The sequence below is a fragment of the Centroberyx gerrardi genome, chromosome 13 (assembly GCF_048128805.1).
Source record: "Centroberyx gerrardi isolate f3 chromosome 13, fCenGer3.hap1.cur.20231027, whole genome shotgun sequence".
NCBI classification, from domain to species: domain Eukaryota; kingdom Metazoa; phylum Chordata; class Actinopteri; order Beryciformes; family Berycidae; genus Centroberyx; species Centroberyx gerrardi.
Window position 1 is genome coordinate 3,030,432 of NC_136009.1, and position 25,664 is coordinate 3,056,095.

The 25,664-nt window shown below is 48.9% G+C and overlaps 44 non-coding genes across 44 annotated transcripts; 32 read left to right on the top strand and 12 right to left on the bottom strand.

The window, feature by feature from the left end:
- Nucleotides 1–318: 318 nt before the first annotated feature.
- On the bottom strand, nucleotides 319–391 carry trnaa-agc (transfer RNA alanine (anticodon AGC)). The gene has a single exon. It is a non-coding gene; the product is annotated as a tRNA-Ala (tRNA).
- Nucleotides 392–729: 338 nt separating this feature from the next.
- trnaf-gaa (transfer RNA phenylalanine (anticodon GAA)) lies at nucleotides 730–802 on the top strand. The gene has a single exon. It is a non-coding gene; the product is annotated as a tRNA-Phe (tRNA).
- A 661-nt stretch (nucleotides 803–1,463) lies between these two features.
- trnak-uuu (transfer RNA lysine (anticodon UUU)) lies at nucleotides 1,464–1,536 on the top strand. The gene has a single exon. It is a non-coding gene; the product is annotated as a tRNA-Lys (tRNA).
- Nucleotides 1,537–2,331: 795 nt separating this feature from the next.
- Nucleotides 2,332–2,404, top strand: trnaf-gaa (transfer RNA phenylalanine (anticodon GAA)). Its single transcript has one exon. It is a non-coding gene; the product is annotated as a tRNA-Phe (tRNA).
- Nucleotides 2,405–3,065: 661 nt separating this feature from the next.
- Nucleotides 3,066–3,138, top strand: trnak-uuu (transfer RNA lysine (anticodon UUU)). The gene has a single exon. It is a non-coding gene; the product is annotated as a tRNA-Lys (tRNA).
- A 384-nt stretch (nucleotides 3,139–3,522) lies between these two features.
- trnaa-agc (transfer RNA alanine (anticodon AGC)) lies at nucleotides 3,523–3,595 on the bottom strand. The gene has a single exon. It is a non-coding gene; the product is annotated as a tRNA-Ala (tRNA).
- Nucleotides 3,596–3,933: 338 nt separating this feature from the next.
- trnaf-gaa (transfer RNA phenylalanine (anticodon GAA)) lies at nucleotides 3,934–4,006 on the top strand. The gene has a single exon. It is a non-coding gene; the product is annotated as a tRNA-Phe (tRNA).
- A 661-nt stretch (nucleotides 4,007–4,667) lies between these two features.
- On the top strand, nucleotides 4,668–4,740 carry trnak-uuu (transfer RNA lysine (anticodon UUU)). Its single transcript has one exon. It is a non-coding gene; the product is annotated as a tRNA-Lys (tRNA).
- A 384-nt stretch (nucleotides 4,741–5,124) lies between these two features.
- On the bottom strand, nucleotides 5,125–5,197 carry trnaa-agc (transfer RNA alanine (anticodon AGC)). Its single transcript has one exon. It is a non-coding gene; the product is annotated as a tRNA-Ala (tRNA).
- Nucleotides 5,198–5,535: 338 nt separating this feature from the next.
- On the top strand, nucleotides 5,536–5,608 carry trnaf-gaa (transfer RNA phenylalanine (anticodon GAA)). Its single transcript has one exon. It is a non-coding gene; the product is annotated as a tRNA-Phe (tRNA).
- A 661-nt stretch (nucleotides 5,609–6,269) lies between these two features.
- trnak-uuu (transfer RNA lysine (anticodon UUU)) lies at nucleotides 6,270–6,342 on the top strand. Its single transcript has one exon. It is a non-coding gene; the product is annotated as a tRNA-Lys (tRNA).
- Nucleotides 6,343–6,726: 384 nt separating this feature from the next.
- Nucleotides 6,727–6,799, bottom strand: trnaa-agc (transfer RNA alanine (anticodon AGC)). The gene has a single exon. It is a non-coding gene; the product is annotated as a tRNA-Ala (tRNA).
- A 338-nt stretch (nucleotides 6,800–7,137) lies between these two features.
- Nucleotides 7,138–7,210, top strand: trnaf-gaa (transfer RNA phenylalanine (anticodon GAA)). Its single transcript has one exon. It is a non-coding gene; the product is annotated as a tRNA-Phe (tRNA).
- Nucleotides 7,211–7,871: 661 nt separating this feature from the next.
- On the top strand, nucleotides 7,872–7,944 carry trnak-uuu (transfer RNA lysine (anticodon UUU)). The gene has a single exon. It is a non-coding gene; the product is annotated as a tRNA-Lys (tRNA).
- A 384-nt stretch (nucleotides 7,945–8,328) lies between these two features.
- On the bottom strand, nucleotides 8,329–8,401 carry trnaa-agc (transfer RNA alanine (anticodon AGC)). The gene has a single exon. It is a non-coding gene; the product is annotated as a tRNA-Ala (tRNA).
- Nucleotides 8,402–8,739: 338 nt separating this feature from the next.
- Nucleotides 8,740–8,812, top strand: trnaf-gaa (transfer RNA phenylalanine (anticodon GAA)). Its single transcript has one exon. It is a non-coding gene; the product is annotated as a tRNA-Phe (tRNA).
- A 661-nt stretch (nucleotides 8,813–9,473) lies between these two features.
- trnak-uuu (transfer RNA lysine (anticodon UUU)) lies at nucleotides 9,474–9,546 on the top strand. Its single transcript has one exon. It is a non-coding gene; the product is annotated as a tRNA-Lys (tRNA).
- Nucleotides 9,547–9,930: 384 nt separating this feature from the next.
- Nucleotides 9,931–10,003, bottom strand: trnaa-agc (transfer RNA alanine (anticodon AGC)). Its single transcript has one exon. It is a non-coding gene; the product is annotated as a tRNA-Ala (tRNA).
- Nucleotides 10,004–10,341: 338 nt separating this feature from the next.
- On the top strand, nucleotides 10,342–10,414 carry trnaf-gaa (transfer RNA phenylalanine (anticodon GAA)). Its single transcript has one exon. It is a non-coding gene; the product is annotated as a tRNA-Phe (tRNA).
- Nucleotides 10,415–11,075: 661 nt separating this feature from the next.
- trnak-uuu (transfer RNA lysine (anticodon UUU)) lies at nucleotides 11,076–11,148 on the top strand. Its single transcript has one exon. It is a non-coding gene; the product is annotated as a tRNA-Lys (tRNA).
- Nucleotides 11,149–11,532: 384 nt separating this feature from the next.
- On the bottom strand, nucleotides 11,533–11,605 carry trnaa-agc (transfer RNA alanine (anticodon AGC)). The gene has a single exon. It is a non-coding gene; the product is annotated as a tRNA-Ala (tRNA).
- A 338-nt stretch (nucleotides 11,606–11,943) lies between these two features.
- Nucleotides 11,944–12,016, top strand: trnaf-gaa (transfer RNA phenylalanine (anticodon GAA)). Its single transcript has one exon. It is a non-coding gene; the product is annotated as a tRNA-Phe (tRNA).
- A 661-nt stretch (nucleotides 12,017–12,677) lies between these two features.
- trnak-uuu (transfer RNA lysine (anticodon UUU)) lies at nucleotides 12,678–12,750 on the top strand. Its single transcript has one exon. It is a non-coding gene; the product is annotated as a tRNA-Lys (tRNA).
- A 384-nt stretch (nucleotides 12,751–13,134) lies between these two features.
- trnaa-agc (transfer RNA alanine (anticodon AGC)) lies at nucleotides 13,135–13,207 on the bottom strand. Its single transcript has one exon. It is a non-coding gene; the product is annotated as a tRNA-Ala (tRNA).
- Nucleotides 13,208–13,545: 338 nt separating this feature from the next.
- On the top strand, nucleotides 13,546–13,618 carry trnaf-gaa (transfer RNA phenylalanine (anticodon GAA)). Its single transcript has one exon. It is a non-coding gene; the product is annotated as a tRNA-Phe (tRNA).
- A 661-nt stretch (nucleotides 13,619–14,279) lies between these two features.
- trnak-uuu (transfer RNA lysine (anticodon UUU)) lies at nucleotides 14,280–14,352 on the top strand. Its single transcript has one exon. It is a non-coding gene; the product is annotated as a tRNA-Lys (tRNA).
- A 795-nt stretch (nucleotides 14,353–15,147) lies between these two features.
- On the top strand, nucleotides 15,148–15,220 carry trnaf-gaa (transfer RNA phenylalanine (anticodon GAA)). Its single transcript has one exon. It is a non-coding gene; the product is annotated as a tRNA-Phe (tRNA).
- A 661-nt stretch (nucleotides 15,221–15,881) lies between these two features.
- Nucleotides 15,882–15,954, top strand: trnak-uuu (transfer RNA lysine (anticodon UUU)). The gene has a single exon. It is a non-coding gene; the product is annotated as a tRNA-Lys (tRNA).
- Nucleotides 15,955–16,338: 384 nt separating this feature from the next.
- On the bottom strand, nucleotides 16,339–16,411 carry trnaa-agc (transfer RNA alanine (anticodon AGC)). Its single transcript has one exon. It is a non-coding gene; the product is annotated as a tRNA-Ala (tRNA).
- A 338-nt stretch (nucleotides 16,412–16,749) lies between these two features.
- Nucleotides 16,750–16,822, top strand: trnaf-gaa (transfer RNA phenylalanine (anticodon GAA)). The gene has a single exon. It is a non-coding gene; the product is annotated as a tRNA-Phe (tRNA).
- Nucleotides 16,823–17,483: 661 nt separating this feature from the next.
- Nucleotides 17,484–17,556, top strand: trnak-uuu (transfer RNA lysine (anticodon UUU)). The gene has a single exon. It is a non-coding gene; the product is annotated as a tRNA-Lys (tRNA).
- A 795-nt stretch (nucleotides 17,557–18,351) lies between these two features.
- Nucleotides 18,352–18,424, top strand: trnaf-gaa (transfer RNA phenylalanine (anticodon GAA)). Its single transcript has one exon. It is a non-coding gene; the product is annotated as a tRNA-Phe (tRNA).
- Nucleotides 18,425–19,085: 661 nt separating this feature from the next.
- trnak-uuu (transfer RNA lysine (anticodon UUU)) lies at nucleotides 19,086–19,158 on the top strand. The gene has a single exon. It is a non-coding gene; the product is annotated as a tRNA-Lys (tRNA).
- A 384-nt stretch (nucleotides 19,159–19,542) lies between these two features.
- Nucleotides 19,543–19,615, bottom strand: trnaa-agc (transfer RNA alanine (anticodon AGC)). Its single transcript has one exon. It is a non-coding gene; the product is annotated as a tRNA-Ala (tRNA).
- A 338-nt stretch (nucleotides 19,616–19,953) lies between these two features.
- Nucleotides 19,954–20,026, top strand: trnaf-gaa (transfer RNA phenylalanine (anticodon GAA)). Its single transcript has one exon. It is a non-coding gene; the product is annotated as a tRNA-Phe (tRNA).
- A 661-nt stretch (nucleotides 20,027–20,687) lies between these two features.
- On the top strand, nucleotides 20,688–20,760 carry trnak-uuu (transfer RNA lysine (anticodon UUU)). The gene has a single exon. It is a non-coding gene; the product is annotated as a tRNA-Lys (tRNA).
- Nucleotides 20,761–21,555: 795 nt separating this feature from the next.
- Nucleotides 21,556–21,628, top strand: trnaf-gaa (transfer RNA phenylalanine (anticodon GAA)). The gene has a single exon. It is a non-coding gene; the product is annotated as a tRNA-Phe (tRNA).
- Nucleotides 21,629–22,289: 661 nt separating this feature from the next.
- trnak-uuu (transfer RNA lysine (anticodon UUU)) lies at nucleotides 22,290–22,362 on the top strand. The gene has a single exon. It is a non-coding gene; the product is annotated as a tRNA-Lys (tRNA).
- A 384-nt stretch (nucleotides 22,363–22,746) lies between these two features.
- Nucleotides 22,747–22,819, bottom strand: trnaa-agc (transfer RNA alanine (anticodon AGC)). The gene has a single exon. It is a non-coding gene; the product is annotated as a tRNA-Ala (tRNA).
- A 338-nt stretch (nucleotides 22,820–23,157) lies between these two features.
- On the top strand, nucleotides 23,158–23,230 carry trnaf-gaa (transfer RNA phenylalanine (anticodon GAA)). The gene has a single exon. It is a non-coding gene; the product is annotated as a tRNA-Phe (tRNA).
- A 661-nt stretch (nucleotides 23,231–23,891) lies between these two features.
- Nucleotides 23,892–23,964, top strand: trnak-uuu (transfer RNA lysine (anticodon UUU)). The gene has a single exon. It is a non-coding gene; the product is annotated as a tRNA-Lys (tRNA).
- Nucleotides 23,965–24,348: 384 nt separating this feature from the next.
- trnaa-agc (transfer RNA alanine (anticodon AGC)) lies at nucleotides 24,349–24,421 on the bottom strand. Its single transcript has one exon. It is a non-coding gene; the product is annotated as a tRNA-Ala (tRNA).
- Nucleotides 24,422–24,759: 338 nt separating this feature from the next.
- Nucleotides 24,760–24,832, top strand: trnaf-gaa (transfer RNA phenylalanine (anticodon GAA)). The gene has a single exon. It is a non-coding gene; the product is annotated as a tRNA-Phe (tRNA).
- A 661-nt stretch (nucleotides 24,833–25,493) lies between these two features.
- trnak-uuu (transfer RNA lysine (anticodon UUU)) lies at nucleotides 25,494–25,566 on the top strand. The gene has a single exon. It is a non-coding gene; the product is annotated as a tRNA-Lys (tRNA).
- The last annotated feature ends 98 nt before the right edge of the window (nucleotides 25,567–25,664 follow it).

Genomic DNA, 25,664 nt, shown 5'->3' on the forward strand with positions numbered 1-25,664 from the left:
AAGGAGCACTGCAATTGCCGTGTTGAGCTTTTTGTACATTGAAGGTCAAGCAAACGCTCCCGCCTTTGCAGCGGTACGCTGTAGAATCGCAGCTCTAAATCAAGCCCATTCCGTGCCGAGGACAGGCACACGGCACTCTCAGTAGTCGGAGCAGGTATTTGTCGGCACACTGTCGACTGCAAGGCACTCGTGTTTCAAGCCAAATCATGAAAGAGCGTTGAACTCCGGATGCAAAGATCCGCTTTGAATCCTGGGTTTTGACAAACGGCTTTTATTTGTTCAAAATCCAAGCCCCTGTGATAGAACGGACAAGTCATTTGGAGAATGCGGGCATCGATCCCGCTACCTCTCGCATGCTAAGCGAGCGCTCTACCATTTGAGCTAATTCCCCTGCCTGCAAGCCAAGCCATAAGGAAGCCTCGAGAGGTTTCACCCTGTGGCAGGACCTCGCTGTCTATTAGGGTTAACCCAAGTTGATAAATCAGTGTCTGGCATTGACTGGCAACTTGCAGTCGTTAAAAATCCGTGCTCATTGAACCATTTCAACAGCCGTTATACTGCGAACGTGATGGCACAGGAGGCCGAGCTCTTCAGTTTTAGAGGCAGAAGTCTTTGATTAACATATGCAAAGTGCATTCGAAAATACATGTCCCTGCAAGCACGCCCAGTGATCCTTTCACATTCCGGTTGCAATCCCTGGTGGTGCGTGGGATGGCTGTTTGATGGCAAGCCGAAATAGCTCAGTTGGGAGAGCGTTAGACTGAAGATCTAAAGGTCCCTGGTTCAATCCCGGGTTTCGGCAAGTGCGTAGGTCACTTGTGTAAAGCAGTCCCTTTTGGTTGCCATCTATCTCCCAATGTCCGTAACGGCTGACGCGGCAACCCTTTTCATCCTGTGATTTTCTGGCTCGTGATTTCCCAAAACACGGCGGACATCTACAATGAAATACCCTTTTAGGAGAACGTAGGCATGCATAGGGCTCCCTCTCGCATTGGAGGACAGCGTTTAAGCGTTTGAGATCACTCCCTTCTCCATTGGCTCTTCTATTCGCAACACTCAAACGGGTTGCACCCTTTGACAGGGCAGGACCTAGCTTCATGTTAGCGTTCCACAGAATTCTTAAATCAGTGGCTGGCATTCACGTATAACTTGTGTTGATTAAAAACTGGCCGTCAATGGGCCTTTTCAACAGGCGTTAGGTTGCAAATATGGTGGCACAGCAAACCAAGGTTCTCAGTTTGAAAGACTGGAATGCAAAAGCAAAGTAAGCAACACAGATGTGTCTGCATACAAAATCGCCGCTCTTTTCCTATCCCACCCTAAGGAAGATGGCAGAATGCTTGGTTGCAGCACATTTCACTGCACAATCGTGGGTGTGATTTTTCTGTTATATCTTCACGCAACAATGACCTTGGCAGTTGTACTGTAGGAACAAAAAAGGACACTCTGGAGAGCTGTTGAGAGCCTGAGTAGCTCAGACGGTAGAGCATCAGACTTTTAATCTGAGGGTCCAGGGTTCAAGTCCCTGTTCAGGCGTGCGCGTGTCATTTGCTGAACCAAGGTGAAACCAATCGGCCAAATCCAGGACGCTGGCAACAAACCAAGGAGCACTGCAATTGCCGTGTTGAGCTTTTTGTACATTGAAGGTCAAGCAAACGCTCCCGCCTTTGCAGCGGTACGCTGTAGAATCGCAGCTCTAAATCAAGCCCATTCCGTGCCGAGGACAGGCACACGGCACTCTCAGTAGTCGGAGCAGGTATTTGTCGGCACACTGTCGACTGCAAGGCACTCGTGTTTCAAGCCAAATCATGAAAGAGCGTTGAACTCCGGATGCAAAGATCCGCTTTGAATCCTGGGTTTTGACAAACGGCTTTTATTTGTTCAAAATCCAAGCCCCTGTGATAGAACGGACAAGTCATTTGGAGAATGCGGGCATCGATCCCGCTACCTCTCGCATGCTAAGCTAGCGCTCTACCATTTGAGCTAATTCCCCTGCCTGCAAGCCAAGCCATAAGGAAGCCTCGAGAGGTTTCACCCTGTGGCAGGACCTCGCTGTCTATTAGGGTTAACCCAAGTTGATAAATCAGTGTCTGGCATTGACTGGCAACTTGCAGTCGTTAAAAATCCGTGCTCATTGAACCATTTCAACAGCCGTTATACTGCGAACGTGATGGCACAGGAGGCCGAGCTCTTCAGTTTTAGAGGCAGAAGTCTTTGATTAACATATGCAAAGTGCATTCGAAAATACATGTCCCTGCAAGCACGCCCAGTGATCCTTTCACATTCCGGTTGCAATCCCTGGTGGTGCGTGGGATGGCTGTTTGATGGCAAGCCGAAATAGCTCAGTTGGGAGAGCGTTAGACTGAAGATCTAAAGGTCCCTGGTTCAATCCCGGGTTTCGGCAAGTGCGTAGGTCACTTGTGTAAAGCAGTCCCTTTTGGTTGCCATCTATCTCCCAATTTCCGTAACGGCTGACGCGGCAACCCTTTTCATCCTGTGATTTTCTGGCTCGTGATTTCCCAAAACACGGCGGACATCTACAATGAAATACCCTTTTAGGAGAACGTAGGCATGCATAGGGCTCCCTCTCGCATTGGAGGACAGCGTTTAAGCGTTTGAGATAACTCCCTTCTCCATTGGCTCTTCTATTCGCAACACTCAAACGGGTTGCACCCTTTGACAGGGCAGGACCTAGCTTCATGTTAGCGTTCCACAGAATTCTTAAATCAGTGGCTGGCATTCACGTATAACTTGTGTTGATTAAAAACTGGCCGTCAATGGGCCTTTTCAACAGGCGTTAGGTTGCAAATATGGTGGCACAGCAAACCAAGGTTCTCAGTTTGAAAGACTGGAATGCAAAAGCAAAGTAAGCAACACAGATGTGTCTGCATACAAAATCGCCGCTCTTTTCCTATCCCACCCTAAGGAAGATGGCAGAATGCTTGGTTGCAGCACATTTCACTGCACAATCGTGGGTGTGATTTTTCTGTTATATCTTCACGCAACAATGACCTTGGCAGTTGTACTGTAGGAACAAAAAAGGACACTCTGGAGAGCTGTTGAGAGCCTGGGTAGCTCAGACGGTAGAGCATCAGACTTTTAATCTGAGGGTCCAGCGTTCAAGTCCCTGTTCAGGCGTGCGCGTGTCATTTGCTGAACCAAGGTGAAACCAATCGGCCAAATCCAGGACGCTGGCAACAAACCAAGGAGCACTGCAATTGCCGTGTTGAGCTTTTTGTACATTGAAGGTCAAGCAAACGCTCCCGCCTTTGCAGCGGTACGCTGTAGAATCGCAGCTCTAAATCAAGCCCATTCCGTGCCGAGGACAGGCACACGGCACTCTCAGTAGTCGGAGCAGGTATTTGTCGGCACACTGTCGACTGCAAGGCACTCGTGTTTCAAGCCAAATCATGAAAGAGCGTTGAACTCCGGATGCAAAGATCCGCTTTGAATCCTGGGTTTTGACAAACGGCTTTTATTTGTTCAAAATCCAAGCCCCTGTGATAGAACGGACAAGTCATTTGGAGAATGCGGGCATCGATCCCGCTACCTCTCGCATGCTAAGCGAGCGCTCTACCATTTGAGCTAATTCCCCTGCCTGCAAGCCAAGCCATAAGGAAGCCTCGAGAGGTTTCACCCTGTGGCAGGACCTCGCTGTCTATTAGGGTTAACCCAAGTTGATAAATCAGTGTCTGGCATTGACTGGCAACTTGCAGTCGTTAAAAATCCGTGCTCATTGAACCATTTCAACAGCCGTTATACTGCGAACGTGATGGCACAGGAGGCCGAGCTCTTCAGTTTTAGAGGCAGAAGTCTTTGATTAACATATGCAAAGTGCATTCGAAAATACATGTCCCTGCAAGCACGCCCAGTGATCCTTTCACATTCCGGTTGGAATCCCTGGTGGTGCGTGGGATGGCTGTTTGATGGCAAGCCGAAATAGCTCAGTTGGGAGAGCGTTAGACTGAAGATCTAAAGGTCCCTGGTTCAATCCCGGGTTTCGGCAAGTGCGTAGGTCACTTGTGTAAAGCAGTCCCTTTTGGTTGCCATCTATCTCCCAATGTCCGTAACGGCTGACGCGGCAACCCTTTTCATCCTGTGATTTTCTGGCTCGTGATTTCCCAAAACACGGCGGACATCTACAATGAAATACCCTTTTAGGAGAACGTAGGCATGCATAGGGCTCCCTCTCGCATTGGAGGACAGCGTTTAAGCGTTTGAGATAACTCCCTTCTCCATTGGCTCTTCTATTCGCAACACTCAAACGGGTTGCACCCTTTGACAGGGCAGGACCTAGCTTCATGTTAGCGTTCCACAGAATTCTTAAATCAGTGGCTGGCATTCACGTATAACTTGTGTTGATTAAAAACTGGCCGTCAATGGGCCTTTTCAACAGGCGTTAGGTTGCAAATATGGTGGCACAGCAAACCAAGGTTCTCAGTTTGAAAGACTGGAATGCAAAAGCAAAGTAAGCAACACAGATGTGTCTGCATACAAAATCGCCGCTCTTTTCCTATCCCACCCTAAGGAAGATGGCAGAATGCTTGGTTGCAGCACATTTCACTGCACAATCGTGGGTGTGATTTTTCTGTTATATCTTCACGCAACAATGACCTTGGCAGTTGTACTGTAGGAACAAAAAAGGACACTCTGGAGAGCTGTTGAGAGCCTGGGTAGCTCAGACGGTAGAGCATCAGACTTTTAATCTGAGGGTCCAGCGTTCAAGTCCCTGTTCAGGCGTGCGCGTGTCATTTGCTGAACCAAGGTGAAACCAATCGGCCAAATCCAGGACGCTGGCAACAAACCAAGGAGCACTGCAATTGCCGTGTTGAGCTTTTTGTACATTGAAGGTCAAGCAAACGCTCCCGCCTTTGCAGCGGTACGCTGTAGAATCGCAGCTCTAAATCAAGCCCATTCCGTGCCGAGGACAGGCACACGGCACTCTCAGTAGTCGGAGCAGGTATTTGTCGGCACACTGTCGACTGCAAGGCACTCGTGTTTCAAGCCAAATCATGAAAGAGCGTTGAACTCCGGATGCAAAGATCCGCTTTGAATCCTGGGTTTTGACAAACGGCTTTTATTTGTTCAAAATCCAAGCCCCTGTGATAGAACGGACAAGTCATTTGGAGAATGCGGGCATCGATCCCGCTACCTCTCGCATGCTAAGCGAGCGCTCTACCATTTGAGCTAATTCCCCTGCCTGCAAGCCAAGCCATAAGGAAGCCTCGAGAGGTTTCACCCTGTGGCAGGACCTCGCTGTCTATTAGGGTTAACCCAAGTTGATAAATCAGTGTCTGGCATTGACTGGCAACTTGCAGTCGTTAAAAATCCGTGCTCATTGAACCATTTCAACAGCCGTTATACTGCGAACGTGATGGCACAGGAGGCCGAGCTCTTCAGTTTTAGAGGCAGAAGTCTTTGATTAACATATGCAAAGTGCATTCGAAAATACATGTCCCTGCAAGCACGCCCAGTGATCCTTTCACATTCCGGTTGCAATCCCTGGTGGTGCGTGGGATGGCTGTTTGATGGCAAGCCGAAATAGCTCAGTTGGGAGAGCGTTAGACTGAAGATCTAAAGGTCCCTGGTTCAATCCCGGGTTTCGGCAAGTGCGTAGGTCACTTGTGTAAAGCAGTCCCTTTTGGTTGCCATCTATCTCCCAATGTCCGTAACGGCTGACGCGGCAACCCTTTTCATCCTGTGATTTTCTGGCTCGTGATTTCCCAAAACACGGCGGACATCTACAATGAAATACCCTTTTAGGAGAACGTAGGCATGCATAGGGCTCCCTCTCGCATTGGAGGACAGCGTTTAAGCGTTTGAGATAACTCCCTTCTCCATTGGCTCTTCTATTCGCAACACTCAAACGGGTTGCACCCTTTGACAGGGCAGGACCTAGCTTCATGTTAGCGTTCCACAGAATTCTTAAATCAGTGGCTGGCATTCACGTATAACTTGTGTTGATTAAAAACTGGCCGTCAATGGGCCTTTTCAACAGGCGTTAGGTTGCAAATATGGTGGCACAGCAAACCAAGGTTCTCAGTTTGAAAGACTGGAATGCAAAAGCAAAGTAAGCAACACAGATGTGTCTGCATACAAAATCGCCGCTCTTTTCCTATCCCACCCTAAGGAAGATGGCAGAATGCTTGGTTGCAGCACATTTCACTGCACAATCGTGGGTGTGATTTTTCTGTTATATCTTCACGCAACAATGACCTTGGCAGTTGTACTGTAGGAACAAAAAAGGACACTCTGGAGAGCTGTTGAGAGCCTGGGTAGCTCAGACGGTAGAGCATCAGACTTTTAATCTGAGGGTCCAGGATTCAAGTCCCTGTTCAGGCGTGCGCGTGTCATTTGCTGAACCAAGGTGAAACCAATCGGCCAAATCCAGGACGCTGGCAACAAACCAAGGAGCACTGCAATTGCCGTGTTGAGCTTTTTGTACATTGAAGGTCAAGCAAACGCTCCCGCCTTTGCAGCGGTACGCTGTAGAATCGCAGCTCTAAATCAAGCCCATTCCGTGCCGAGGACAGGCACACGGCACTCTCAGTAGTCGGAGCAGGTATTTGTCGGCACACTGTCGACTGCAAGGCACTCGTGTTTCAAGCCAAATCATGAAAGAGCGTTGAACTCCGGATGCAAAGATCCGCTTTGAATCCTGGGTTTTGACAAACGGCTTTTATTTGTTCAAAATCCAAGCCCCTGTGATAGAACGGACAAGTCATTTGGAGAATGCGGGCATCGATCCCGCTACCTCTCGCATGCTAAGCGAGCGCTCTACCATTTGAGCTAATTCCCCTGCCTGCAAGCCAAGCCATAAGGAAGCCTCGAGAGGTTTCACCCTGTGGCAGGACCTCGCTGTCTATTAGGGTTAACCCAAGTTGATAAATCAGTGTCTGGCATTGACTGGCAACTTGCAGTCGTTAAAAATCCGTGCTCATTGAACCATTTCAACAGCCGTTATACTGCGAACGTGATGGCACAGGAGGCCGAGCTCTTCAGTTTTAGAGGCAGAAGTCTTTGATTAACATATGCAAAGTGCATTCGAAAATACATGTCCCTGCAAGCACGCCCAGTGATCCTTTCACATTCCGGTTGCAATCCCTGGTGGTGCGTGGGATGGCTGTTTGATGGCAAGCCGAAATAGCTCAGTTGGGAGAGCGTTAGACTGAAGATCTAAAGGTCCCTGGTTCAATCCCGGGTTTCGGCAAGTGCGTAGGTCACTTGTGTAAAGCAGTCCCTTTTGGTTGCCATCTATCTCCCAATGTCCGTAACGGCTGACGCGGCAACCCTTTTCATCCTGTGATTTTCTGGCTCGTGATTTCCCAAAACACGGCGGACATCTACAATGAAATACCCTTTTAGGAGAACGTAGGCATGCATAGGGCTCCCTCTCGCATTGGAGGACAGCGTTTAAGCGTTTGAGATAACTCCCTTCTCCATTGGCTCTTCTATTCGCAACACTCAAACGGGTTGCACCCTTTGACAGGGCAGGACCTAGCTTCATGTTAGCGTTCCACAGAATTCTTAAATCAGTGGCTGGCATTCACGTATAACTTGTGTTGATTAAAAACTGGCCGTCAATGGGCCTTTTCAACAGGCGTTAGGTTGCAAATATGGTGGCACAGCAAACCAAGGTTCTCGGTTTGAAAGACTGGAATGCAAAAGCAAAGTAAGCAACACAGATGTGTCTGCATACAAAATCGCCGCTCTTTTCCTATCCCACCCTAAGGAAGATGGCAGAATGCTTGGTTGCAGCACATTTCACTGCACAATCGTGGGTGTGATTTTTCTGTTATATCTTCACGCAACAATGACCTTGGCAGTTGTACTGTAGGAACAAAAAAGGACACTCTGGAGAGCTGTTGAGAGCCTGGGTAGCTCAGACGGTAGAGCATCAGACTTTTAATCTGAGGGTCCAGGATTCAAGTCCCTGTTCAGGCGTGCGCGTGTCATTTGCTGAACCAAGGTGAAACCAATCGGCCAAATCCAGGACGCTGGCAACAAACCAAGGAGCACTGCAATTGCCGTGTTGAGCTTTTTGTACATTGAAGGTCAAGCAAACGCTCCCGCCTTTGCAGCGGTACGCTGTAGAATCGCAGCTCTAAATCAAGCCCATTCCGTGCCGAGGACAGGCACACGGCACTCTCAGTAGTCGGAGCAGGTATTTGTCGGCACACTGTCGACTGCAAGGCACTCGTGTTTCAAGCCAAATCATGAAAGAGCGTTGAACTCCGGATGCAAAGATCCGCTTTGAATCCTGGGTTTTGACAAACGGCTTTTATTTGTTCAAAATCCAAGCCCCTGTGATAGAACGGACAAGTCATTTGGAGAATGCGGGCATCGATCCCGCTACCTCTCGCATGCTAAGCGAGCGCTCTACCATTTGAGCTAATTCCCCTGCCTGCAAGCCAAGCCATAAGGAAGCCTCGAGAGGTTTCACCCTGTGGCAGGACCTCGCTGTCTATTAGGGTTAACCCAAGTTGATAAATCAGTGTCTGGCATTGACTGGCAACTTGCAGTCGTTAAAAATCCGTGCTCATTGAACCATTTCAACAGCCGTTATACTGCGAACGTGATGGCACAGGAGGCCGAGCTCTTCAGTTTTAGAGGCAGAAGTCTTTGATTAACATATGCAAAGTGCATTCGAAAATACATGTCCCTGCAAGCACGCCCAGTGATCCTTTCACATTCCGGTTGCAATCCCTGGTGGTGCGTGGGATGGCTGTTTGATGGCAAGCCGAAATAGCTCAGTTGGGAGAGCGTTAGACTGAAGATCTAAAGGTCCCTGGTTCAATCCCGGGTTTCGGCAAGTGCGTAGGTCACTTGTGTAAAGCAGTCCCTTTTGGTTGCCATCTATCTCCCAATGTCCGTAACGGCTGACGCGGCAACCCTTTTCATCCTGTGATTTTCTGGCTCGTGATTTCCCAAAACACGGCGGACATCTACAATGAAATACCCTTTTAGGAGAACGTAGGCATGCATAGGGCTCCCTCTCGCATTGGAGGACAGCGTTTAAGCGTTTGAGATAACTCCCTTCTCCATTGGCTCTTCTATTCGCAACACTCAAACGGGTTGCACCCTTTGACAGGGCAGGACCTAGCTTCATGTTAGCGTTCCACAGAATTCTTAAATCAGTGGCTGGCATTCACGTATAACTTGTGTTGATTAAAAACTGGCCGTCAATGGGCCTTTTCAACAGGCGTTAGGTTGCAAATATGGTGGCACAGCAAACCAAGGTTCTCGGTTTGAAAGACTGGAATGCAAAAGCAAAGTAAGCAACACAGATGTGTCTGCATACAAAATCGCCGCTCTTTTCCTATCCCACCCTAAGGAAGATGGCAGAATGCTTGGTTGCAGCACATTTCACTGCACAATCGTGGGTGTGATTTTTCTGTTATATCTTCACGCAACAATGACCTTGGCAGTTGTACTGTAGGAACAAAAAAGGACACTCTGGAGAGCTGTTGAGAGCCTGGGTAGCTCAGACGGTAGAGCATCAGACTTTTAATCTGAGGGTCCAGGATTCAAGTCCCTGTTCAGGCGTGCGCGTGTCATTTGCTGAACCAAGGTGAAACCAATCGGCCAAATCCAGGACGCTGGCAACAAACCAAGGAGCACTGCAATTGCCGTGTTGAGCTTTTTGTACATTGAAGGTCAAGCAAACGCTCCCGCCTTTGCAGCGGTACGCTGTAGAATCGCAGCTCTAAATCAAGCCCATTCCGTGCCGAGGACAGGCACACGGCACTCTCAGTAGTCGGAGCAGGTATTTGTCGGCACACTGTCGACTGCAAGGCACTCGTGTTTCAAGCCAAATCATGAAAGAGCGTTGAACTCCGGATGCAAAGATCCGCTTTGAATCCTGGGTTTTGACAAACGGCTTTTATTTGTTCAAAATCCAAGCCCCTGTGATAGAACGGACAAGTCATTTGGAGAATGCGGGCATCGATCCCGCTACCTCTCGCATGCTAAGCGAGCGCTCTACCATTTGAGCTAATTCCCCTGCCTGCAAGCCAAGCCATAAGGAAGCCTCGAGAGGTTTCACCCTGTGGCAGGACCTCGCTGTCTATTAGGGTTAACCCAAGTTGATAAATCAGTGTCTGGCATTGACTGGCAACTTGCAGTCGTTAAAAATCCGTGCTCATTGAACCATTTCAACAGCCGTTATACTGCGAACGTGATGGCACAGGAGGCCGAGCTCTTCAGTTTTAGAGGCAGAAGTCTTTGATTAACATATGCAAAGTGCATTCGAAAATACATGTCCCTGCAAGCACGCCCAGTGATCCTTTCACATTCCGGTTGCAATCCCTGGTGGTGCGTGGGATGGCTGTTTGATGGCAAGCCGAAATAGCTCAGTTGGGAGAGCGTTAGACTGAAGATCTAAAGGTCCCTGGTTCAATCCCGGGTTTCGGCAAGTGCGTAGGTCACTTGTGTAAAGCAGTCCCTTTTGGTTGCCATCTATCTCCCAATGTCCGTAACGGCTGACGCGGCAACCCTTTTCATCCTGTGATTTTCTGGCTCGTGATTTCCCAAAACACGGCGGACATCTACAATGAAATACCCTTTTAGGAGAACGTAGGCATGCATAGGGCTCCCTCTCGCATTGGAGGACAGCGTTTAAGCGTTTGAGATAACTCCCTTCTCCATTGGCTCTTCTATTCGCAACACTCAAACGGGTTGCACCCTTTGACAGGGCAGGACCTAGCTTCATGTTAGCGTTCCACAGAATTCTTAAATCAGTGGCTGGCATTCACGTATAACTTGTGTTGATTAAAAACTGGCCGTCAATGGGCCTTTTCAACAGGCGTTAGGTTGCAAATATGGTGGCACAGCAAACCAAGGTTCTCGGTTTGAAAGACTGGAATGCAAAAGCAAAGTAAGCAACACAGATGTGTCTGCATACAAAATCGCCGCTCTTTTCCTATCCCACCCTAAGGAAGATGGCAGAATGCTTGGTTGCAGCACATTTCACTGCACAATCGTGGGTGTGATTTTTCTGTTATATCTTCACGCAACAATGACCTTGGCAGTTGTACTGTAGGAACAAAAAAGGACACTCTGGAGAGCTGTTGAGAGCCTGGGTAGCTCAGACGGTAGAGCATCAGACTTTTAATCTGAGGGTCCAGGATTCAAGTCCCTGTTCAGGCGTGCGCGTGTCATTTGCTGAACCAAGGTGAAACCAATCGGCCAAATCCAGGACGCTGGCAACAAACCAAGGAGCACTGCAATTGCCGTGTTGAGCTTTTTGTACATTGAAGGTCAAGCAAACGCTCCCGCCTTTGCAGCGGTACGCTGTAGAATCGCAGCTCTAAATCAAGCCCATTCCGTGCCGAGGACAGGCACACGGCACTCTCAGTAGTCGGAGCAGGTATTTGTCGGCACACTGTCGACTGCAAGGCACTCGTGTTTCAAGCCAAATCATGAAAGAGCGTTGAACTCCGGATGCAAAGATCCGCTTTGAATCCTGGGTTTTGACAAACGGCTTTTATTTGTTCAAAATCCAAGCCCCTGTGATAGAACGGACAAATCATTTGGAGAATGCGGGCATCGATCCCGCTACCTCTCGCATGCTAAGCGAGCGCTCTACCATTTGAGCTAATTCCCCTGCCTGCAAGCCAAGCCATAAGGAAGCCTCGAGAGGTTTCACCCTGTGGCAGGACCTCGCTGTCTATTAGGGTTAACCCAAGTTGATAAATCAGTGTCTGGCATTGACTGGCAACTTGCAGTCGTTAAAAATCCGTGCTCATTGAACCATTTCAACAGCCGTTATACTGCGAACGTGATGGCACAGGAGGCCGAGCTCTTCAGTTTTAGAGGCAGAAGTCTTTGATTAACATATGCAAAGTGCATTCGAAAATACATGTCCCTGCAAGCACGCCCAGTGATCCTTTCACATTCCGGTTGCAATCCCTGGTGGTGCGTGGGATGGCTGTTTGATGGCAAGCCGAAATAGCTCAGTTGGGAGAGCGTTAGACTGAAGATCTAAAGGTCCCTGGTTCAATCCCGGGTTTCGGCAAGTGCGTAGGTCATTTGTGTAAAGCAGTCCCTTTTGGTTGCCATCTATCTCCCAATGTCCGTAACGGCTGACGCGGCAACCCTTTTCATCCTGTGATTTTCTGGCTCGTGATTTCCCAAAACACGGCGGACATCTACAATGAAATACCCTTTTAGGAGAACGTAGGCATGCATAGGGCTCCCTCTCGCATTGGAGGACAGCGTTTAAGCGTTTGAGATAACTCCCTTCTCCATTGGCTCTTCTATTGGCAACACTCAAACGGGTTGCACCCTTTGACAGGGCAGGACCTAGCTTCATGTTAGCGTTCCACAGAATTCTTAAATCAGTGGCTGGCATTCACGTATAACTTGTGTTCATTAAAAACTGGCCGTCAATGGGCCTTTTCAACAGGCGTTAGGTTGCAAATATGGTGGCACAGCAAACCAAGGTTCTCGGTTTGAAAGACTGGAATGCAAAAGCAAAGTAAGCAACACAGATGTGTCTGCATACAAAATCGCCGCTCTTTTCCTATCCCACCCTAAGGAAGATGGCAGAATGCTTGGTTGCAGCACATTTCACTGCACAATCGTGGGTGTGATTTTTCTGTTATATCTTCACGCAACAATGACCTTGGCAGTTGTACTGTAGGAACAAAAAAGGACACTCTGGAGAGCTGTTGAGAGCCTGGGTAGCTCAGACGGTAGAGCATCAGACTTTTAATCTGAGGGTCCAGGGTTCAAGTCCCTGTTCAGGCGTGCGCGTGTCATTTGCTGAACCAAGGTGAAACCAATCGGCCAAATCCAGGACGCTGGCAACAAACCAAGGAGCACTGCAATTGCCGTGTTGAGCTTTTTGTACATTGAAGGTCAAGCAAACGCTCCCGCCTTTGCAGCGGTACGCTGTAGAATCGCAGCTCTAAATCAAGCCCATTCCGTGCCGAGGACAGGCACACGGCACTCTCAGTAGTCGGAGCAGGTATTTGTCGGCACACTGTCGACTGCAAGGCACTCGTGTTTCAAGCCAAATCATGAAAGAGCGTTGAACTCCGGATGCAAAGATCCGCTTTGAATCCTGGGTTTTGACAAACGGCTTTTATTTGTTCAAAATCCAAGCCCCTGTGATAGAACGGACAAGTCATTTGGAGAATGCGGGCATCGATCCCGCTACCTCTCGCATGCTAAGCGAGCGCTCTACCATTTGAGCTAATTCCCCTGCCTGCAAGCCAAGCCATAAGGAAGCCTCGAGAGGTTTCACCCTGTGGCAGGACCTCGCTGTCTATTAGGGTTAACCCAAGTTGATAAATCAGTGTCTGGCATTGACTGGCAACTTGCAGTCGTTAAAAATCCGTGCTCATTGAACCATTTCAACAGCCGTTATACTGCGAACGTGATGGCACAGGAGGCCGAGCTCTTCAGTTTTAGAGGCAGAAGTCTTTGATTAACATATGCAAAGTGCATTCGAAAATACATGTCCCTGCAAGCACGCCCAGTGATCCTTTCACATTCCGGTTGCAATCCCTGGTGGTGCGTGGGATGGCTGTTTGATGGCAAGCCGAAATAGCTCAGTTGGGAGAGCGTTAGACTGAAGATCTAAAGGTCCCTGGTTCAATCCCGGGTTTCGGCAAGTGCGTAGGTCACTTGTGTAAAGCAGTCCCTTTTGGTTGCCATCTATCTCCCAATGTCCGTAACGGCTGACGCGGCAACCCTTTTCATCCTGTGATTTTCTGGCTCGTGATTTCCCAAAACACGGCGGACATCTACAATGAAATACCCTTTTAGGAGAACGTAGGCATGCATAGGGCTCCCTCTCGCATTGGAGGACAGCGTTTAAGCGTTTGAGATAACTCCCTTCTCCATTGGCTCTTCTATTCGCAACACTCAAACGGGTTGCACCCTTTGACAGGGCAGGACCTAGCTTCATGTTAGCGTTCCACAGAATTCTTAAATCAGTGGCTGGCATTCACGTATAACTTGTGTTCATTAAAAACTGGCCGTCAATGGGCCTTTTCAACAGGCGTTAGGTTGCAAATATGGTGGCACAGCAAACCAAGGTTCTCAGTTTGAAAGACTGGAATGCAAAAGCAAAGTAAGCAACACAGATGTGTCTGCATACAAAATCGCCGCTCTTTTCCTATCCCACCCTAAGGAAGATGGCAGAATGCTTGGTTGCAGCACATTTCACTGCACAATCGTGGGTGTGATTTTTCTGTTATATCTTCACGCAACAATGACCTTGGCAGTTGTACTGTAGGAACAAAAAAGGACACTCTGGAGAGCTGTTGAGAGCCTGGGTAGCTCAGACGGTAGAGCATCAGACTTTTAATCTGAGGGTCCAGGGTTCAAGTCCCTGTTCAGGCGTGCGCGTGTCATTTGCTGAACCAAGGTGAAACCAATCGGCCAAATCCAGGACGCTGGCAACAAACCAAGGAGCACTGCAATTGCCGTGTTGAGCTTTTTGTACATTGAAGGTCAAGCAAACGCTCCCGCCTTTGCAGCGGTACGCTGTAGAATCGCAGCTCTAAATCAAGCCCATTCCGTGCCGAGGACAGGCACACGGCACTCTCAGTAGTCGGAGCAGGTATTTGTCGGCACACTGTCGACTGCAAGGCACTCGTGTTTCAAGCCAAATCATGAAAGAGCGTTGAACTCCGGATGCAAAGATCCGCTTTGAATCCTGGGTTTTGACAAACGGCTTTTATTTGTTCAAAATCCAAGCCCCTGTGATAGAACGGACAAGTCATTTGGAGAATGCTGGCATCGATCCCGCTACCTCTCGCATGCTAAGCGAGCGCTCTACCATTTGAGCTAATTCCCCTGCCTGCAAGCCAAGCCATAAGGAAGCCTCGAGAGGTTTCACCCTGTGGCAGGACCTCGCTGTCTATTAGGGTTAACCCAAGTTGATAAATCAGTGTCTGGCATTGACTGGCAACTTGCAGTCGTTAAAAATCCGTGCTCATTGAACCATTTCAACAGCCGTTATACTGCGAACGTGATGGCACAGGAGGCCGAGCTCTTCAGTTTTAGAGGCAGAAGTCTTTGATTAACATATGCAAAGTGCATTCGAAAATACATGTCCCTGCAAGCACGCCCAGTGATCCTTTCACATTCCGGTTGCAATCCCTGGTGGTGCGTGGGATGGCTGTTTGATGGCAAGCCGAAATAGCTCAGTTGGGAGAGCGTTAGACTGAAGATCTAAAGGTCCCTGGTTCAATCCCGGGTTTCGGCAAGTGCGTAGGTCACTTGTGTAAAGCAGTCCCTTTTGGTTGCCATCTATCTCCCAATGTCCGTAACGGCTGACGCGGCAACCCTTTTCATCCTGTGATTTTCTGGCTCGTGATTTCCCAAAACACGGCGGACATCTACAATGAAATACCCTTTTAGGAGAACGTAGGCATGCATAGGGCTCCCTCTCGCATTGGAGGACAGCGTTTAAGCGTTTGAGATAACTCCCTTCTCCATTGGCTCTTCTATTCGCAACACTCAAACGGGTTGCACCCTTTGACAGGGCAGGACCTAGCTTCATGTTAGCGTTCCACAGAATTCTTAAATCAGTGGCTGGCATTCACGTATAACTTGTGTTGATTAAAAACTGGCCGTCAATGGGCCTTTTCAACAGGCGTTAGGTTGCAAATATGGTGGCACAGCAAACCAAGGTTCTCGGTTTGAAAGACTGGAATGCAAAAGCAAAGTAAGCAACACAGATGTGTCTGCATACAAAATCGCCGCTCTTTTCCTATCCCACCCTAAGGAAGATGGCAGAATGCTTGGTTGCAGCACATTTCACTGCACAATCGTGGGTGTGATTTTTCTGTTATATCTTCACGCAACAATGACCTTGGCAGTTGTACTGTAGGAACAAAAAAGGACACTCTGGAGAGCTGTTGAGAGCCTGGGTAGCTCAGACGGTAGAGCATCAGACTTTTAATCTGAGGGTCCAGGGTTCAAGTCCCTGTTCAGGCGTGCGCGTGTCATTTGCTGAACCAAGGTGAAACCAATTGCCCAAAGCCAGGACGCTGGCAACAAACCAAGGAGCACTGCAATTGCCGTGTTGAGCTTCTTGTACATTGAAGGTCAAGCAAACGCTCCCGCCTTTGCAGCGGTACGCTGTAGAATCGCAGCTCTAAATCAAGCCCATTCCGTGCCGAGGACAGGCACACGGCACTCTCAGTAGTCGGAGCAGGTATTTGTCGGCGCAGTGTCGACTGCAAGGCACTCGTGTTTCAAGCCAAATCATGAAAGAGCGTTGAACTCCGGATGCAAAGATCCGCTTTGAATCCTGGGTTTTGACAAACGGCTTTTATTTGTTCAAAATGCAAGCCCCTGTGATAGAACGGACAAGTCATTTGGAGAATGCGGGCATCGATCCCGCTACCTCTCGCATGCTAAGCGAGCGCTCTACCATTTGAGCTAATTCCCCTGCCTGCAAGCCAAGGCATAAGGAAGCCTCGAGAGGTTTCACCCTGTGGCAGGACCTCGCTGTCTATTAGGGTTAACCCAAGTTGATAAATGAGTGTCTGGCATTGACTGGCAACTTGCAGTCGTTAAAAATCCGTGCTCATTGAACCATTTCAACAGCCGTTATACTGCGAACGTGATGGCACAGGAGGCCGAGCTCTTCAGTTTTAGAGGCAGAAGTCTTTGATTAACATATGCAAAGTGCATTCGAAAATACATGTCCCTGCAAGCACGCCCAGTGATCCTTTCACATTCCGGTTGCAATCCCTGGTGGTGCGTGGGATGGCTGTTTGCTGGCAAGCCGAAATAGCTCAGTTGGGAGAGCGTTAGACTGAAGATCTAAAGGTCCCTGGTTCAATCCCGGGTTTCGGCAAGTGCGTAGGTCACTTGTGTAAAGCAGTCCCTTTTGGTTGCCATCTATCTCCCAATGTCCGTAACGGCTGACGCGGCAACCCTTTTCATCCTGTGATTTTCTGGCTCGTGATTTCCCAAAACACGGCGGACATCTACAATGAAATACCCTTTTAGGAGAACGTAGGCATGCATAGGGCTCCCTCTCGCATTGGAGGACAGCGTTTAAGCGTTTGAGATAACTCCCTTCTCCATTGGCTCTTCTATTCGCAACACTCAAACGGGTTGCACCCTTTGACAGGGCAGGACCTAGCTTCATGTTAGCGTTCCACAGAATTCTTAAATCAGTGGCTGGCATTCACGTATAACTTGTGTTCATTAAAAACTGGCCGTCAATGGGCCTTTTCAACAGGCGTTAGGTTGCAAATATGGTGGCACAGCAAACCAAGGTTCTCGGTTTGAAAGACTGGAATGCAAAAGCAAAGTAAGCAACACAGATGTGTCTGCATACAAAATCGCCGCTCTTTTCCTATCCCACCCTAAGGAAGATGGCAGAATGCTTGGTTGCAGCACATTTCACTGCACAATCGTGGGTGTGATTTTTCTGTTATATCTTCACGCAACAATGACCTTGGCAGTTGTACTGTAGGAACAAAAAAGGACACTCTGGAGAGCTGTTGAGAGCCTGGGTAGCTCAGACGGTAGAGCATCAGACTTTTAATCTGAGGGTCCAGGGTTCAAGTCCCTGTTCAGGCGTGCGCGTGTCATTTGCTGAACCAAGGTGAAACCAATCGGCCAAATCCAGGACGCTGGCAACAAACCAAGGAGCACTGCAATTGCCGTGTTGAGCTTTTTGTACATTGAAGGTCAAGCAAACGCTCCCGCCTTTGCAGCGGTACGCTGTAGAATCGCAGCTCTAAATCAAGCCCATTCCGTGCCGAGGACAGGCACACGGCACTCTCAGTAGTCGGAGCAGGTATTTGTCGGCACACTGTCGACTGCAAGGCACTCGTGTTTCAAGCCAAATCATGAAAGAGCGTTGAACTCCGGATGCAAAGATCCGCTTTGAATCCTGGGTTTTGACAAACGGCTTTTATTTGTTCAAAATCCAAGCCCCTGTGATAGAACGGACAAGTCATTTGGAGAATGCTGGCATCGATCCCGCTACCTCTCGCATGCTAAGCGAGCGCTCTACCATTTGAGCTAATTCCCCTGCCTGCAAGCCAAGCCATAAGGAAGCCTCGAGAGGTTTCACCCTGTGGCAGGACCTCGCTGTCTATTAGGGTTAACCCAAGTTGATAAATCAGTGTCTGGCATTGACTGGCAACTTGCAGTCGTTAAAAATCCGTGCTCATTGAACCATTTCAACAGCCGTTATACTGCGAACGTGATGGCACAGGAGGCCGAGCTCTTCAGTTTTAGAGGCAGAAGTCTTTGATTAACATATGCAAAGTGCATTCGAAAATACATGTCCCTGCAAGCACGCCCAGTGATCCTTTCACATTCCGGTTGCAATCCCTGGTGGTGCGTGGGATGGCTGTTTGATGGCAAGCCGAAATAGCTCAGTTGGGAGAGCGTTAGACTGAAGATCTAAAGGTCCCTGGTTCAATCCCGGGTTTCGGCAAGTGCGTAGGTCACTTGTGTAAAGCAGTCCCTTTTGGTTGCCATCTATCTCCCAATGTCCGTAACGGCTGACGCGGCAACCCTTTTCATCCTGTGATTTTCTGGCTCGTGATTTCCCAAAACACGGCGGACATCTACAATGAAATACCCTTTTAGGAGAACGTAGGCATGCATAGGGCTCCCTCTCGCATTGGAGGACAGCGTTTAAGCGTTTGAGATAACTCCCTTCTCCATTGGCTCTTCTATTCGCAACACTCAAACGGGTTGCACCCTTTGACAGGGCAGGACCTAGCTTCATGTTAGCGTTCCACAGAATTCTTAAATCAGTGGCTGGCATTCACGTATAACTTGTGTTGATTAAAAACTGGCCGTCAATGGGCCTTTTCAACAGGCGTTAGGTTGCAAATATGGTGGCACAGCAAACCAAGGTTCTCGGTTTGAAAGACTGGAATGCAAAAGCAAAGTAAGCAACACAGATGTGTCTGCATACAAAATCGCCGCTCTTTTCCTATCCCACCCTAAGGAAGATGGCAGAATGCTTGGTTGCAGCACATTTCACTGCACAATCGTGGGTGTGATTTTTCTGTTATATCTTCACGCAACAATGACCTTGGCAGTTGTACTGTAGGAACAAAAAAGGACACTCTGGAGAGCTGTTGAGAGCCTGGGTAGCTCAGACGGTAGAGCATCAGACTTTTAATCTGAGGGTCCAGGGTTCAAGTCCCTGTTCAGGCGTGCGCGTGTCATTTGCTGAACCAAGGTGAAACCAATTGCCCAAAGCCAGGACGCTGGCAACAAACCAAGGAGCACTGCAATTGCCGTGTTGAGCTTCTTGTACATTGAAGGTCAAGCAAACGCTCCCGCCTTTGCAGCGGTACGCTGTAGAATCGCAGCTCTAAATCAAGCCCATTCCGTGCCGAGGACAGGCACACGGCACTCTCAGTAGTCGGAGCAGGTATTTGTCGGCGCAGTGTCGACTGCAAGGCACTCGTGTTTCAAGCCAAATCATGAAAGAGCGTTGAACTCCGGATGCAAAGATCCGCTTTGAATCCTGGGTTTTGACAAACGGCTTTTATTTGTTCAAAATGCAAGCCCCTGTGATAGAACGGACAAGTCATTTGGAGAATGCGGGCATCGATCCCGCTACCTCTCGCATGCTAAGCGAGCGCTCTACCATTTGAGCTAATTCCCCTGCCTGCAAGCCAAGGCATAAGGAAGCCTCGAGAGGTTTCACCCTGTGGCAGGACCTCGCTGTCTATTAGGGTTAACCCAAGTTGATAAATGAGTGTCTGGCATTGACTGGCAACTTGCAGTCGTTAAAAATCCGTGCTCATTGAACCATTTCAACAGCCGTTATACTGCGAACGTGATGGCACAGGAGGCCGAGCTCTTCAGTTTTAGAGGCAGAAGTCTTTGATTAACATATGCAAAGTGCATTCGAAAATACATGTCCCTGCAAGCACGCCCAGTGATCCTTTCACATTCCGGTTGCAATCCCTGGTGGTGCGTGGGATGGCTGTTTGCTGGCAAGCCGAAATAGCTCAGTTGGGAGAGCGTTAGACTGAAGATCTAAAGGTCCCTGGTTCAATCCCGGGTTTCGGCAAGTGCGTAGGTCACTTGTGTAAAGCAGTCCCTTTTGGTTGCCATCTATCTCCCAATGTCCGTAACGGCTGACGCGGCAACCCTTTTCATCCTGTGATTTTCTGGCTCGTGATTTCCCAAAACACGGCGGACATCTACAATGAAATACCCTTTTAGGAGAACGTAGGCATGCATAGGGCTCCCTCTCGCATTGGAGGACAGCGTTTAAGCGTTTGAGATAACTCCCTTCTCCATTGGCTCTTCTATTGGCAACACTCAAACGGGTTGCACCCTTTGACAGGGCAGGACCTAGCTTCATGTTAGCGTTCCACAGAATTCTTAAATCAGTGGCTGGCATTCACGTATAACTTGTGTTCATTAAAAACTGGCCATCAATGGGCCTTTTCAACAGGCGTTAGGTTGCAAATATGGTGGCACAGCAAACCAAGGTTCTCGGTTTGAAAGACTGGAATGCAAAAGCAAAGTAAGCAACACAGATGTGTCTGCATACAAAATTGCCGCTCTTTTCCTATCCCACCCTAAGGAAGATGGCAGAATGCTTGGTTGCAGCACATTTCACTGCACAATCGTGGGTGTCATTTTTCTGTTATATCTTCACGCAACAATGACCTTGGCAGTTGTACTGTAGGAACAAAAAAGGACACTCTGGAGAGCTGTGGAGAGCCTGGGTAGCTCAGACGGTAGAGCATCAGACTTTTAATCTGAGGGTCCAGGGTTCAAGTCCCTGTTCAGGCGTGCGCGTGTCATTTGCTGAACCAAGGTGAAACCAATCGCCCAAAGCCAGGACGCTGGCAAACAACCAAGGAGCACTGCAATTGCCGTGTTGAGCTTTTTGTACATTGAAGGTCAAGCAAACGCTCCCGCCTTTGCAGCGGTACGCTGTAGAATCGCAGCTCTAAATCAAGCCCATTCCGTGCCGAGGACAGGCACACGGCACTCTCAGTAGTCGGAGCAGGTATTTGTCGGCACACTGTCGACTGCAAGGCACTCGTGTTTCAAGCCAAATCATGAAAGAGCGTTGAACTCCGGATGCAAAGATCCGCTTTGAATCCTGGGTTTTGACAAACGGCTTTTATTTGTTCAAAATCCAAGCCCCTGTGATAGAACGGACAAGTCATTTGGAGAATGCTGGCATCGATCCCGCTACCTCTCGCATGCTAAGCGAGCGCTCTACCATTTGAGCTAATTCCCCTGCCTGCAAGCCAAGCCATAAGGAAGCCTCGAGAGGTTTCACCCTGTGGCAGGACCTCGCTGTCTATTAGGGTTAACCCAAGTTGATAAATCAGTGTCTGGCATTGACTGGCAACTTGCAGTCGTTAAAAATCCGTGCTCATTGAACCATTTCAACAGCCGTTATACTGCGAACGTGATGGCACAGGAGGCCGAGCTCTTCAGTTTTAGAGGCAGAAGTCTTTGATTAACATATGCAAAGTGCATTCGAAAATACATGTCCCTGCAAGCACGCCCAGTGATCCTTTCACATTCCGGTTGCAATCCCTGGTGGTGCGTGGGATGGCTGTTTGATGGCAAGCCGAAATAGCTCAGTTGGGAGAGCGTTAGACTGAAGATCTAAAGGTCCCTGGTTCAATCCCGGGTTTCGGCAAGTGCGTAGGTCACTTGTGTAAAGCAGTCCCTTTTGGTTGCCATCTATCTCCCAATGTCCGTAACGGCTGACGCGGCAACCCTTTTCATCCTGTGATTTTCTGGCTCGTGATTTCCCAAAACACGGCGGACATCTACAATGAAATACCCTTTTAGGAGAACGTAGGCATGCATAGGGCTCCCTCTCGCATTGGAGGACAGCGTTTAAGCGTTTGAGATAACTCCCTTCTCCATTGGCTCTTCTATTCGCAACACTCAAACGGGTTGCACCCTTTGACAGGGCAGGACCTAGCTTCATGTTAGCGTTCCACAGAATTCTTAAATCAGTGGCTGGCATTCACGTATAACTTGTGTTGATTAAAAACTGGCCGTCAATGGGCCTTTTCAACAGGCGTTAGGTTGCAAATATGGTGGCACAGCAAACCAAGGTTCTCGGTTTGAAAGACTGGAATGCAAAAGCAAAGTAAGCAACACAGATGTGTCTGCATACAAAATCGCCGCTCTTTTCCTATCCCACCCTAAGGAAGATGGCAGAATGCTTGGTTGCAGCACATTTCACTGCACAATCGTGGGTGTGATTTTTCTGTTATATCTTCACGCAACAATGACCTTGGCAGTTGTACTGTAGGAACAAAAAAGGACACTCTGGAGAGCTGTTGAGAGCCTGGGTAGCTCAGACGGTAGAGCATCAGACTTTTAATCTGAGGGTCCAGGGTTCAAGTCCCTGTTCAGGCGTGCGCGTGTCATTTGCTGAACCAAGGTGAAACCAATTGCCCAAAGCCAGGACGCTGGCAACAAACCAAGGAGCACTGCAATTGCCGTGTTGAGCTTCTTGTACATTGAAGGTCAAGCAAACGCTCCCGCCTTTGCAGCGGTACGCTGTAGAATCGCAGCTCTAAATCAAGCCCATTCCGTGCCGAGGACAGGCACACGGCACTCTCAGTAGTCGGAGCAGGTATTTGTCGGCGCAGTGTCGACTGCAAGGCACTCGTGTTTCAAGCCAAATCATGAAAGAGCGTTGAACTCCGGATGCAAAGATCCGCTTTGAATCCTGGGTTTTGACAAACGGCTTTTATTTGTTCAAAATGCAAGCCCCTGTGATAGAACGGACAAGTCATTTGGAGAATGCGGGCATCGATCCCGCTACCTCTCGCATGCTAAGCGAGCGCTCTACCATTTGAGCTAATTCCCCTGCCTGCAAGCCAAGGCATAAGGAAGCCTCGAGAGGTTTCACCCTGTGGCAGGACCTCGCTGTCTATTAGGGTTAACCCAAGTTGATAAATGAGTGTCTGGCATTGACTGGCAACTTGCAGTCGTTAAAAATCCGTGCTCATTGAACCATTTCAACAGCCGTTATACTGCGAACGTGATGGCACAGGAGGCCGAGCTCTTCAGTTTTAGAGGCAGAAGTCTTTGATTAACATATGCAAAGTGCATTCGAAAATACATGTCCCTGCAAGCACGCCCAGTGATCCTTTCACATTCCGGTTGCAATCCCTGGTGGTGCGTGGGATGGCTGTTTGCTGGCAAGCCGAAATAGCTCAGTTGGGAGAGCGTTAGACTGAAGATCTAAAGGTCCCTGGTTCAATCCCGGGTTTCGGCAAGTGCGTAGGTCACTTGTGTAAAGCAGTCCCTTTTGGTTGCCATCTATCTCCCAATGTCCGTAACGGCTGACGCGGCAACCCTTTTCATCCTGTGATTTTCTGGCTCGTGATTTCCCAAAACACGGCGGACATCTACAATGAAATACCCTTTTAGGAGAACGTAGGCATGCATAGGGCTCCCTCTCGCATTGGAGGACAGCGTTTAAGCGTTTGAGATAACTCCCTTCTCCATTGGCTCTTCTATTGGCAACACTCAAACGGGTTGCACCCTTTGACAGGGCAGGACCTAGCTTCATGTTAGCGTTCCACAGAATTCTTAAATCAGTGGCTGGCATTCACGTATAACTTGTGTTCATTAAAAACTGGCCATCAATGGGCCTTTTCAACAGGCGTTAGGTTGCAAATATGGTGGCACAGCAAACCAAGGTTCTCGGTTTGAAAGACTGGAATGCAAAAGCAAAGTAAGCAACACAGATGTGTCTGCATACAAAATTGCCGCTCTTTTCCTATCCCACCCTAAGGAAGATGGCAGAATGCTTGGTTGCAGCACATTTCACTGCACAATCGTGGGTGTCATTTTTCTGTTATATCTTCACGCAACAATGACCTTGGCAGTTGTACTGTAGGAACAAAAAAGGACACTCTGGAGAGCTGTGGAGAGCCTGGGTAGCTCAGACGGTAGAGCATCAGACTTTTAATCTGAGGGTCCAGGGTTCAAGTCCCTGTTCAGGCGTGCGCGTGTCATTTGCTGAACCAAGGTGAAACCAATCGCCCAAAGCCAGGACGCTGGCAAACAACCAAGGAGCACTGCAATTGCCGTGTTGAGCTTTTTGTACATTGAAGGTCAAGCAAACGCTCCCGCCTTTGCAGCGGTACGCTGTAGAATCGCAGCTCTAAATCAAGCCCATTCCGTGCCGAGGACAGGCACACGGCACTCTCAGTAGTCGGAGCAGGTATTTGTCGGCGCAGTGTCGACTGCAAGGCACTCGTGTTTCAAGCCAAATCATGAAAGAGCGTTGAACTCCGGATGCAAAGATCCGCTTTGAATCCTGGGTTTTGACAAACGGCTTTTATTTGTTCAAAATGCAAGCCCCTGTGATAGAACGGACAAGTCATTTGGAGAATGCGGGCATCGATCCCGCTACCTCTCGCATGCTAAGCGAGCGCTCTACCATTTGAGCTAATTCCCCTGCCTGCAAGCCAAGCCATAAGGAAGCCTCGAGAGGTTTCACCCTGTGGCAGGACCTCGCTGTCTATTAGGGTTAACCCAAGTTGATAAATCAGTGTCTGGCATTGACTGGCAACTTGCAGTCGTTAAAAATCCGTGCTCATTGAACCATTTCAACAGCCGTTATACTGCGAACGTGATGGCACAGGAGGCCGAGCTCTTCAGTTTTAGAGGCAGAAGTCTTTGATTAACATATGCAAAGTGCATTCGAAAATACATGTCCCTGCAAGCACGCCCAGTGATCCTTTCACATTCCGGTTGCAATCCCTGGTGGTGCGTGGGATGGCTGTTTGCTGGCAAGCCGAAATAGCTCAGTTGGGAGAGCGTTAGACTGAAGATCTAAAGGTCCCTGGTTCAATCCCGGGTTTCGGCAAGTGCGTAGGTCACTTGTGTAAAGCAGTCCCTTTTGGTTGCCATCTATCTCCCAATGTCCGTAACGGCTGACGCGGCAACCCTTTTCATCCTGTGATTTTCTGGCTCGTGATTTCCCAAAACACGGCGGACATCTACAATGAAATACCCTTTTAGGAGAACGTAGGCATGCATAGGGCTCCCTCTCGCATTGGAGGACAGCGTTTAAGCGTTTGAGATAACTCCCTTCTCCATTGGCTCTTCTATTGGCAACACTCAAACGGGTTGCACCCTTTGACAGGGCAGGACCTAGCTTCATGTTAGCGTTCCACAGAATTCTTAAATCAGTGGCTGGCATTCACGTATAACTTGTGTTCATTAAAAACTGGCCATCAATGGGCCTTTTCAACAGGCGTTAGGTTGCAAATATGGTGGCACAGCAAACCAAGGTTCTCGGTTTGAAAGACTGGAATGCAAAAGCAAAGTAAGCAACACAGATGTGTCTGCATACAAAATTGCCGCTCTTTTCCTATCCCACCCTAAGGAAGATGGCAGAATGCTTGGTTGCAGCACATTTCACTGCACAATCGTGGGTGTCATTTTTCTGTTATATCTTCACGCAACAATGACCTTGGCAGTTGTACTGTAGGAACAAAAAAGGACACTCTGGAGAGCTGTGGAGAGCCTGGGTAGCTCAGACGGTAGAGCATCAGACTTTTAATCTGAGGGTCCAGGGTTCAAGTCCCTGTTCAGGCGTGCGCGTGTCATTTGCTGAACCAAGGTGAAACCAATCGCCCAAAGCCAGGACGCTGGCAAACAACCAAGGAGCACTGCAATTGCCGTGTTGAGCTTTT